The sequence below is a fragment of the Mixophyes fleayi genome, chromosome 11, assembly GCF_038048845.1.
Source record: "Mixophyes fleayi isolate aMixFle1 chromosome 11, aMixFle1.hap1, whole genome shotgun sequence".
NCBI classification, from domain to species: domain Eukaryota; kingdom Metazoa; phylum Chordata; class Amphibia; order Anura; family Limnodynastidae; genus Mixophyes; species Mixophyes fleayi.
This window is the reverse complement of record NC_134412.1, coordinates 73124209-73136249: the sequence shown is the minus strand read 5'-3', so window position 1 is coordinate 73136249 and position 12041 is coordinate 73124209.

The window sequence follows — 12041 nt, the reverse complement described above, 5'->3', positions numbered from 1 at the left end:
TCAGTTATCTTCCTACTGCATATACCAAAATACCTAATAATGATCTGAATGATTTTGATCAGAATGGTATTAGGCAACGGTGATTTTGGAGACTCTGCAATATTGGGCTTATTGCCCAATATTGCATATGTGGCCAGTTTCAGGGTATAATAACATTATTTTGCCTCTGTCTGTAAATGTTGGCAGCAATGTAGCAGTGGATTAAAGCTAGAAAACACGCTATGAGCTGGAGAGCTATTGAGCTGTCTAAAGCCATGTAACAATAAATAGAGCAACCGAAATCAATAAAGTCATTTCAAGGATGTTACGTTATGTAATCAATCACATCCAGCCCTATGTCTGTGTATTACATCTCTGTAAACCGAGCAATGAGTATCACCCACAATGAGGGGCTGGATGTACTGGAGTACAGTGCAGAGCAGGGGAGCTGCATGTAACGTATATAATGTATAATGTGTAGGCGTTTCACCTGGAATTGACTACATAGAAATGCTTATTTTTCTACTGAGTTTTAAATTAATAACGGCCGTCCACGATATGTATATTCAACAGAAGAGCGTGTGCCAAGGAAAACTGAATGTTGGCCACCGTCTTAGGTCGGAGTAGACAGGGTCCACCAGCAAAGCAATTACAGAGACCCATTTTAGAGTTGAAAATCACAATATGTAGTGTAGCACACATATGTATAATGTGGACTTATTTGGTAAATGGTTTTGTTATATCAAAGGGTAATAAAGACACGTTATCCATGCTTCCCTTGTATTGAATTCAGCTAAAGAGACTCATTCAAGCTTTAGACTAAGACTAAGACTCTCAGATACATTTCTTGACCAGTCTGAGTCTGCTTGTCCAATATGTACATACAGGAGATTCCTGAATCAATGTCAATTATTACATTATCATATAAATACTAATTGCCTATTTTTATGTATTTTTTTTGCATTTGAGACCCGAACAGAGCGTTATATCTGCCCACATTTTCGTGTATAACACTGACAGCCACTGCTGAACGAAGAGGAATGAGCGCATTCAGAGTGGGCTGCTAGTATTACATAGTCACAGTGCTCATGCACTATTACTGTACAATCCCCATAAGAAGTGACACACTGGGGCTGTACATACCATAAGCTGCAGTAACTTGTTGTGCCATAGGCAATGTCAGCAGATATACGCAGTGACACAATGGTTGTGCTTCTGCCTCACAGTATCCGTGGCTTGGGGTCGATTCTAACCCAGGGCAATATCTTCGTGAAGTTCATTTGTTCTTCCAAAATTCAAGTAGATTTTGTCCACATGCTCCAGTTTCTTCCCACAGTCAAAATACCTACTGGAAGGTCAGTCCTACTTCATAAGACTAACTTACCTACTAGTAGGTTAGTCCTACTTCATAAGACTAACCTACCTACTAGTAGGTTAGTCCTATTTCATAACACTAACTTACCTACTAGTAGGTTAGTCCTACTTCATAAGACTAACCTACCTGCTAGTAGGTTAGCCCTACTTCATAAGACTAACCTACCTGCTAGTAGGTTAGTCCTGCTTCATAAGACTAACCTACCTGCTAGTAGGTTAGTCCTGCTTCATAAGACTAACCTACTTACTAGTATGTTAGTCCAACTTAATAAGACTAACCTACCTACTAGTAGGTTAGTCCTAATTCATAAAACTACCCTACCTACTAGTAGGTTAGTCCAACTTAATAAGACTAATTTACCTACTAGTAGGTTAGTCCTACTTCATACTAACCTACCTACTAGTAGGTTAGTATTATGAAGGAACCAGGAGTTCTTCATTACCCAACACCATTCCAGCATGTCTCAGAACAAAGGTATTTCTCTAGTGATAGATATTAGAAACTCCTCAGAGAGGAGAAACATTTGGGCGCTTCTGTGTAGCCTCAAAGTGGGATTAATTAAAGCAAATAAATAATTACAAAGTCACCATATAATAATGCGTTTTTCTATATTTTCTATGGTCTCTAGTGATAGAGACAGATTTCTGTATACTCCGTTATATTCTCAGTATAGGAAGGTGAATGTCTTTGACTGACCAAGTCAGATCCCTGACCTGAATCCGATACAAGATGTTTGGATGGACTTGAAGACAGCAGTCCATCACCACTCACCACGAAATTTCACTGAGTTTGAAAAACTCCAAATCTTCCAACATCAATAGATAAGGTGTACATGAGAGCACCTTGTTTTTAGGATGATCTTACCTAAAAACAAGAAGTACAGACAAGCATTGGAAAGTATACAGAAAGAAAGAAACTGACAGTCGATTAATTGATGGTTGTAAGTTTTGCTCTTTAATTAAAACATCTTCTATAACTTCCAGAGCACCTGGATAATGTCCTCAGATTTCTGCTACTAACACGATCATCAAGTGGATACACAAATAGCACAAGGAGGAGGAGAAGAGGCAGCAATGGGTTAGGAACCAGGATATAGGGCAGTCAAGGACACAGCTCTCAAGGAGCAGAGAACTGCGGAGAAGATGAAAGCTGTAATAATTAAAGCATGCAGAGCTCATCAATAATCCATTCCTCAGAGAAGAGCCAGTGCCATGGCACAATTGTTTTACTGTTGTACAATTATAGGGAAGTGGGCTGTCCAATAAAGCGGGAGACACCAGATGACAGCCAGTGTTTCTACATCTGACCTTGACAAAGTCACTTTATCTTTTCCTGTCTGTGTTATTAGCATTAGACAAAGTTAAAACAAAGACATGTATTGTTCCTGTGTCATTTTACTGCATATCCTATTACTGCTGCATCATCCCACTGTATGCTGGAGTGTCGAGTATTAAAATACAGCACTTCATTTTCTGTGCAATCTCTTCGGGGTAAATTGCCTTATTATTATTATTATTATTATTATCATTTATTTGTTAGGCGCCACAAGGTTTCCGCAGTTATGTGTAAGTCGCAGCTAATATGTATATATATATATATATATATATATATATATATATATATATATATATATATATAATTTTTTTTTTTTTTTCATTTTATTTTAAAAAGATAATATTTATATAGAATTGCAGAATCACCTCTTCACTGTAAAGTAATAAAACATCAACACGTATGTTTAGTGGTGTGCTAATAACACTTAAGTACTGAACCATGTTGCAAAATTTGGCCCTGGGTATCCGCTCCTGAGACCCTTATCTGCTCTACTGATTATGGACAGAGGCCGAGGGAAAACCTAGTGAAGGTATGTTTGGGCTTTCAGTTCTATAGGCAAAGCGGAACCTCTGTAGAGAATGGACCTACATCTCCCTTCATTTCCGGGCCCACAGCAGCCGCACGGGTTTCTTCCACGGTAGTTTCAACACTAATGCTATGTAGAATACTGCACACATTTGCAAATTTTAGGTGGATCATAACCACTCTTCCACATTTAGGCTGGGTACACACTACAGGGTTTGCAGCAATTATCGAGCCAATCACACGATAAAGGACCATTCGGCCCGATATCACATCAGTGTGTACGCTCCAACGATGTTCCAAAGCACATCGTATCGTTTCATTTGATTTTTAAACCGGACTAAAAATCTTGTTCAACGATGGAACGAAGTCGTTCCAATCCGGCAGTGTGTAAGCACGAACCTTCAGCAATATCCATAGATCTCCATGGGGTGTGCAAAGTCACGATCTTTTCAGCCGATGGTTATGACAGATAAAGAGCACAGATCTGAAGGTAAATCGTGTAAAATGTGTATAGTGTGTACACATGAATCGACATGCTGATCTGGGCTTTTTTTTTTTTTTACCTCAGTTGTTGGTAAAATTGTTAATGATATTGCATCAGGAGACATTTCCTGTAGTGTGTGCCCAGCCTTAGGCAATCTTTAGGACTCCTGCAATTTATAAACAACTCCCCTTGTGTTTAGAGTTAGACAGACAAGGTTACTGGAGGGATTGCTCAGCAATAACTGTAGTTATTAAGATTGCCTCTTGCTTCTTGAACTGAAACCTGCAGTAGTAGTAACATTACTGTGTATACCTTTTGCAAAACAGATATGCTGCAGCTACAATGTCCATTATATAAACCATGGGCATTTTTAAATGCACTGAGATGTCTGTTTAGGTTACATTCAAGGACAAATGTCCTTAAAGGCCTCAGTGGGAGAAGTCATCATCATTCGTCATGTCATCTTTGGGTTAACCCTATGAAGACTACACATTTCTAAGTGTAGATGTGCATTAATATAGAGCCGGCAAGTGAAACAACAGACGGTTTCCGAATATAGAAGAAACACTATGGTGGAGTTACCTTTTGTAACACTTGTGCTGTGTCTATTTCTTTCTTCACCTTGAACTCTGACCCCTGAGCAGGTGTGATGTCACTCAGAACATGTGACAGGTGTAACGTCAGGGACAAGGGCAGAGGGTGAACAATTCAGTAGCCGCGTTTAGGTGTTTAAGCAAATAATATAAGCCCAACATTTTATCATTTTGTGAGAGAAAAAAATAACAACTTCTCTTTTTTTGTGTGTGTGTGTGATTCACCACATTTTTCAGCATTAAGGGATAGATTTAATAAACCTTTTGAAAACGAAAAGTGGAGGTATTACCCAAAGCAACCAAACAGAGTCTAGCTATCAATTATATAGTACATGCTTCACATAAGCCACAGAAAACTGAGTAGAGTTAAGGGCATAGGCAAACTGAGGGGGGGTTTCCTAGTGACTGGAAACCCCCTCCAAGCCTGGGGCACTATATAATTGAGGTGGCTGGACCCTGCCCCCGCTTCACCCGACTCTGCTTGAAAAGGGAGAGCTGCGTGCACTACTGTTAGAACAATGTACTAACAGTCGTGTACACAGCATTGCCCATGTATATTATGGGGATAGGAAGAGTTGGAGAGCAGCCAAACACTGTCTAATATTATAGCCACGCCCCCATGCATGATGGTCACGCCCACTGGCAGAGTGGTGTGGAAACACCCCTCTACGAATCCTGCGTTTGCCCCTGAAGGGCATACCTGCCTCCTCTCCCAGAATGTCCATAAGAGTCCTAAATTAGCAGTTCTAGTCCCTCAAGACATTAGCATAAAAAAACAATCATTTCATAAGCAAGAAATCTCCTCTACATGATACACACATATCCATCCAGGGCAACTCTGCCTCCAACTCCATATGCTCTGAATATGTGAGATGTACAGAACGTGACAATAATAATAATAATAATAAACATTATAGTCCAACACTTTGACATTTTTAGTTTATTTTAAAAGAAAATATTTTTTAGGTCATCAGCACAGAGTAGTGATATGAGGCGTTGATCATTATGGTGCATACAAATAGTGGTGTCAAACAGACATATATATAAAACAAACTTCATACACCCCATTCGTTTTTAGATTAATTTCACTTAAACTTAATATTTGATCCCAACATGTAAATCTTCTTAACATTAGCCTGATTCCTCTTATAAACTTATCTAAAGTTTTAACCCTAGACTTAACATTAGCTACAGCCCCAATCTACCCTAAGTCACATTTGGAAACCTAGATCAAGCCCTGAAATTATCCTAACAGAGATCTGGTATTGTCTCCCCGAATTCTAATAATGTACGAAACATTCTCACAGTATTATCTGCTGTTAAACTCTATTTTTGGGGCGCAACTGCCCCTCGGGTGTTACAATAATGTAATTTTTTCCCCTAGACTAACAAAAATTCTCAAAGTGTCTCTGGTTGTATATGGCCTAATCATAAAGACTACTGTTACATATGATCAAATTGACAATGGCTATAAATGGATTTTAGGCATTATTTATCATTAATATAATTATTTATTTATATGGCTCCACAAGGTTTCCGCAGCGTCGTACAAAATACAAAGTACCATAGGAACAGTGGACCATACAGGGTACAACAGTACAGAACAAGATGAATAAAAGGAAGACTCCAATAGCTCCAAGCATCCTAAAGGGAGGGGAAACAGACAGCAGGCACGAGAGGAGTGAGTGGAGGGGATCAAACACAAGAGGAGCGCAAATAGGAAAGAGGGAGGAGGAGAAAACGATGGAGAAAGTTAGGTGGATGGCTGGCAGGTTTTGAGGAAAAGATGGGTTTTGAGAGCCTGTTTGAAGGTGCTCAGATTAGGGAACAGACGGGTGGAGCGAGGGAGGTCGTTCCAGTGAAGGTGGGCAGCCCGGGAGAAATCTTGAATTCTGGGGTGGGATGAGGTAATCGGTGCAGAGGAGAGGCAACGGTCATTGGCCGAGGACAAGGAACGGGAGGGAGTGTGAATGGAGATATATGGGGCAGTGGAGTGGGAAATGGGCCTTGTAGGTGATGGTGAGCAGCTGAAAAAGGATTCTCTAGGAGAAAGGGAGCTAGTGTAGGGTAAGGCAGATAGGGGACCCTGCGGAGGAGCGGCGTGAGAGAAGGATAAGCCTCGCAGCCACATTGACAATAGAGCGAAGGGGAGTGAGATGTAAGTGGGAGAGTCCGATGAGGAGAAGGTAACAGTAATCAAGACAGGAAATAATGAGTGCATGGATAATGGTTTTAGCAGCATCCTGACAAAAGAAGGCCCAAATTGAAAGCGACAGGATTGGGCATGGGATTCAATGTGGGGAACAAAAGAGAGGGTAGAGTCCAGGGTGACACCCAGGCAGCGAAGTTGGGGAAAAGGAGAGATGGTGGTGTTATGAACAGTGATGGAGAGATCAAGGTGGGGTGAAGATTTAGAAGGAGGGAAAACAATGAGTTCAGTTTTCTCAATGTTGAATTTGAGAAAAACGTGAAGACATTCAAGAGGAGATGGCGGAAAGACAGTCAGAAACACGAGAGGGGGGGGTCAGGAGAAGAGATGAAGGTTTGAATGTCATCAGTGTAGAGGTGATACTGTAGGCCAAAGGAATAGATAAGATCACCCAGGGAGGTAGTGTACAGTGAGATAAGGGCTGAGAACAGTGCCCTGAGGGACCTAACGGGGAGGGCGGAGGGGGGTGAGGAAGAGTCAGGAGTGGAAACAGAGAAGCAGCGGTTTGCAAGGTAGGAGGTGAACCAAGACAGTGCCAGAGAGGCCGCGAGAAAGAAGGGTCTGCAGGAGGAAGAGTCCACAGTGTTGAAGGCCCCATGCAGTCCAGGAGAATGAGTAGGAAGAAATGCCCCTTGGATAAACAGAGAGAAGGAGAAGAGATGGTGGTCTGAGAGAGGGAAGGGGGAATTAGAGAAGTCAGAGAGGACACATAGATGAGAGAAAACAAGGTTGAGGGAGTGACTAAAACAGTGGGTGGGGGAAGAGGTCCACTGAGTGAGGCTAAAGGAGGAGGAAAGAGCAAAATATTTGATTGAGGTGGGGTCGGTGGGGTTGTCAATAGGGATGTTAAAGTCGTCAAGTATGATGGAGGGAAGGTCAGAGAAAAGGAAGTGGGGAAGCCATGCTGCAAAGTTATCAAGGAAAAGTGAAGGGGGCCAGGGGGGCAGTAAATGCATATAATAATGGTGATTTGTCAAATCTTCCCAATATTTAAAGGAACTGTTTAAGCTTAAACATTTTGGAGTTTTGCAAAATTGGGTCATCAAGACAATTTTCATGAATAGAATAAGCTTCCCTTATACAATATAGGCAGATCTACACTGCTCTTAGGCTAGAGCAACGGTTCCCAAAGTGTGCGCCGTGGCTCCCAGGCGCTGTCACTGGGGTGCCGCGGCGCTGTCACTGGGGTGCAGCCAGAGGAAAACGAAAAAAACGAAAAAAAACCCAAAACTTACCAATCTGCGCGGCGCCGGGACCCAGCATCCTCCTCTCTCCTGCAGCGCGCCCGACAATCAGTGACAAGCTGCAGGAGAGAGGAGGATGCTGGGTCCCGGCGCCGCGCAGATTGGTAAGTTTTGGTTTTTTTTCGTATTTTTTTCTTTTTCCTCTGGCTGGTCGCAGGCGCTGCTTTAACCCTTTCATGCACTATGACGTTTTTTTGTATCATATGTGATGTGCCGCACTGCAGAATAATGCTTAAAAATGTAGTACAGGTGCCCAGAATCCCTTCTCAAGACCAAACTTTAAATTCCAATATAAAGAGAAACCATTTCTGGCACTGAATAAACACTTGCATTGTCTGTGTTTTGCGCCGCGCGGATTGGTAATTTTTTTTCCTTTTGGCTGGCCGCGGCGGAGGGGGGCAGAGTGGCGGCAGAGTGAGAGAGGAGCATAGAGAAAGGGCGAGAGACTGTCACAGAGTGAGACGGTGGCAGAGAGGCAAAGGCAGAGTGAGAGGGGCAGAGAGAGTGGCAAAGTGATAGGGGGCAGCGGGGACAGCGTGAGAGGGGGCAGCTGAGAGAGGGCAGAGGGGCAGAGTGAGAGAGGGCAGAGGGGCAGAGTGTGAGGAGGCAGCGTGAGAGAGGGGAGAGTGGGAGCGTGAGAGAGGGCAGAGGGGCAGCATGAGAGAGGGCAGAGTGAGAGGGCAGATGGGGCAGCGTAAGAGGGGGCAGAGGGGCAACGTGAGAGAGGGCAGAGTGAGAGGGCAGACGGGGCAGAGGGGCAGCGTGAGAGAGGGCAGAGTGGCAGTGTGAGAGGGCAGAGGGGCAGATTGTGGAGGCAGAGGGGCAGATTGAGGAGGCAGTGTGAGAGAGGGCAGAGGGGCAGCGTGAGAGAGGGCAGAAGGCAGCGTGAGAGAGGGCAGCGCTTAGAGAGGGCAGAGTGAGAGGGCAGACGAGGCAGCGTGAGAGAGGGCAGAGTGAGAGGAGGCAGTGTGAGAGAGGGCAGAGTGAGAGGGCAGACGGGGCAGCGTGAGAGGGGGCAGCGTAACTGGATGCAGAGGGGGCAGAGTGTGTGGAGATGAAGGAGGTCACAGTGTGAGTTAGTTGTCAATTATTCTTTGACTGAAATATAATTGAAAAAAATATATATATAATAATACTGCTCAGTAATTATTTTGGAGGGGTGCCTTGAAAAAATTATGGAGACTCTAAGGGTGCCGCGAACTGCAAAAGTTTGGGAACCACTGAGCTAGAGCATCTACTTGTCCCCCTAGTGTACTAACGGAGTATGCCAACTTCCTGGTCCTTGGAACTGCATGAAAAATCAATTTGCACCTAAATTTATGGTGTGAAGATCCACAGTACACATGTTGGAAATAATGAAACATCACTTCAAAGTCCAACCTACAAACGCTTCTGGACCTTTTTTTTGTTGTTCATTTAGATTTTTCCATTTTTCTAAAATACTGGTCATGTGAGTGTGGCCACATCAGAACTGTGTTTATTACTTGGACCTTCTTGTGTTTGAAGCTTTTTATTACATTGGTCGCACTGCGTCTAGAAACTCTTTTTTACGTACAATTGCAACTGCAAGGGTGCAAAATGCATATCATTAAAAGTATAGTCCATGAAGCACGGAACATCCCTGTATATACACTATGTCCCCATCTTTTTATTTATAATTTTAGCATGTGGGTGAAAAAGTAGGGACATTCATGCCTCTAATCCTCAGCAAAGAATGCCCCAAGCAGCCCAACTTCTTCACAGGCCAAAGCTGGGTACAACTAAATGCAAAACAAATGCGTGATTTTCACTTCTGTGGTTTGCAAAATTCAATCCAGCGTGAGGTCTCACCTCACAGATGTACTGTAATATCTGGAAGTGTGCGCGGCCTTGTATCGTGCGAGGCTCCTATGTGACCTTGCGCTGAACTGAATTTCCCCCTTAAAGCCACAGAAGTAAACAGTGAATATACTGTATACAGTGCACCATTGTTCACAAATAGATGAAAACTCACTGTTCTGTAGCAAGCATTAACTTTTATGCCATAGATAAGCAACATCACAATAGCTCTGGATGGTGAAATCGGTAACATAATCAGACTGCATATTGTAAATGAAACGCAGGGGTGACCCGTCAGTAACATGAGATGCTGCTGGACTCACCCACAACCCATAAAACCCCCTCACCCTCGCCCCTCCATGCCCCCAGCACTAACACTGCTTTAAAACAACTGTGGGATGGTTTGAACAAAGGAGAGTGTGTGTTCCCCCCTTTCTTTCACTGAAACCATCCACCAAGGGGCATATAATACTCCAATCTTATACCACATCCTGCAAATTCTGCTTTTAACCTTTTACACACACAGGTGCTGCTCCTCTCTGTCCTGGGCACAGCAGGATTGCCGATAGCTGTTCATATAACTCTCCTACACTGAATTCTGATTGGCTGACAGAGTGCAGGGCAGGATCATGTAATAATAACTGAAATTATCCATCTCTCTGGAAGAACAGCAGTACTCTGCTCAAAGCCTGGGGACTAGACTTTTTTAGAAGTTGACAGATCTGCATCATGTATAGTGTATTACATGTTATGTACATGGGTACAAGCTACATGTGGGGCAGTACACTTCCCTTTGGCCCTGTCTCTATATGCATTAACCCTCCTGCATATTTCTAACCTTTGTGTTTTGCAGCATATAAGAAATCAAAACGGCCAGAGATCATGGGCATATTTCAGGTGCTGCTCTATTCTCATACAGTTACATTTAATGGAAAACCCATACACCAAGCTAGATTATTCTGCTGGGAAGTGGAGCTAAAGCTTCTTTTGGTAGATCTATTTATTATAATATTAACATGCTATTGTGACCATAAAAACACAGTTTATTTATTTGTTTTAACAATGCATAAAGGTACACATATGTGTATATAATTTATTAGTGAACCGTACTATAAGCATATGAGAAGCAGTAAACAGATTCAGCATACATTTTTTGGGTACACTACAAGTACTGCACCATAGAAACGATTGAATTATTATTATTATTAGTAGTAGTAGTAGTTTTCATACTTGCCAACTCTCCCGGAATGTCCAGGAGACTCCTTTATAATAGGAAATACTGATTACAGTTAATTTATTTCAAGTAAGAACATGTTCTGTTGGAAATGGATTTATCTGGAATATTACAAAGCATCTTTTTTTGTAACAACCATTAAATATTTTTTATTTGAAAGCCATCAACGGATTTGGTACCTTTTTTATTAATAAACCATGGCTTATTTTTGGCTTCAGTTTTAAAATTCAAAGACTCTGATGTGTTAACCTCAAATTGTCTTCTTGTAATTAAACGGAAAACGCTTCCCAATTAACAATCAAAGTACATTTATTAGAATATTATAAACATTCCCCCTTCTTTCAATTTACAATATGGTTCATTTCCCTGAGCCTTACAAAACCTGTCAGCTGTGACTACAGAGAAAGGGAGTTCAACAGATCAGGAATGTGTCCTAAATAGCAGTGTATTTTAGTGAGGATATGCATGCCAGCCAACTGTCTACAATTTGCAGCCAACGTCTCTTCACATCAGTCTCAAAGTGTTGTGGTGGAACACACCACTTATACAGCAATTTCACTGTTAAACCACTGATTCAGCAACTCTCATCCGTCAACTTAGTATACATGAACTTCACTAATCCATGGTTTGTTGCGTTATTTTCTTTTCGGAATTATTTTGGGATAAAGTCAGGACAAACCATGTTACAATGCAAGTGGTGTAAATTAGTTTACTGCTTAATTATATATATATAATTATTTATAAGTTAAATACTGGCTGTTTTGTCATGTAGCACACCAATGCTTGATAGCTTTATTTTTACACTGAATTTTAAAGTTGATCTAGGACATGTCCTACGCCAACTATAAATCTGTCTCCACATTTTAAATCTACCTCTCACCTCCAATACAACATGGTTTTTCACAGATGTAAAGTTACTCCTTTTTATGGCTTTGCTCTCCTTAATGAGGCAGGCCTATAAGGTTTAAGAGAGAGAATATAACACAGTAGGTTATTTGAGCAAAGGACAGGGGGTTCAGCAAGCTGAGTTAGCAAATTATGTTACACGCCAGACAAGTTTGTGTTCTTATTTTCAGTGACACTAATTATCAAAAAGCTGTTTAACAGCTATGACATGCAAAGACAAATAGTATTCAGTGAGATGTGACTGGAAAATGTCAGACTAGTTTTAAATATTGTCTTGTGTTTGTTAAGGGCAGAAGTGTGAGACAAACACGGTTTGGAACTGTGTCATAGACTATCTGA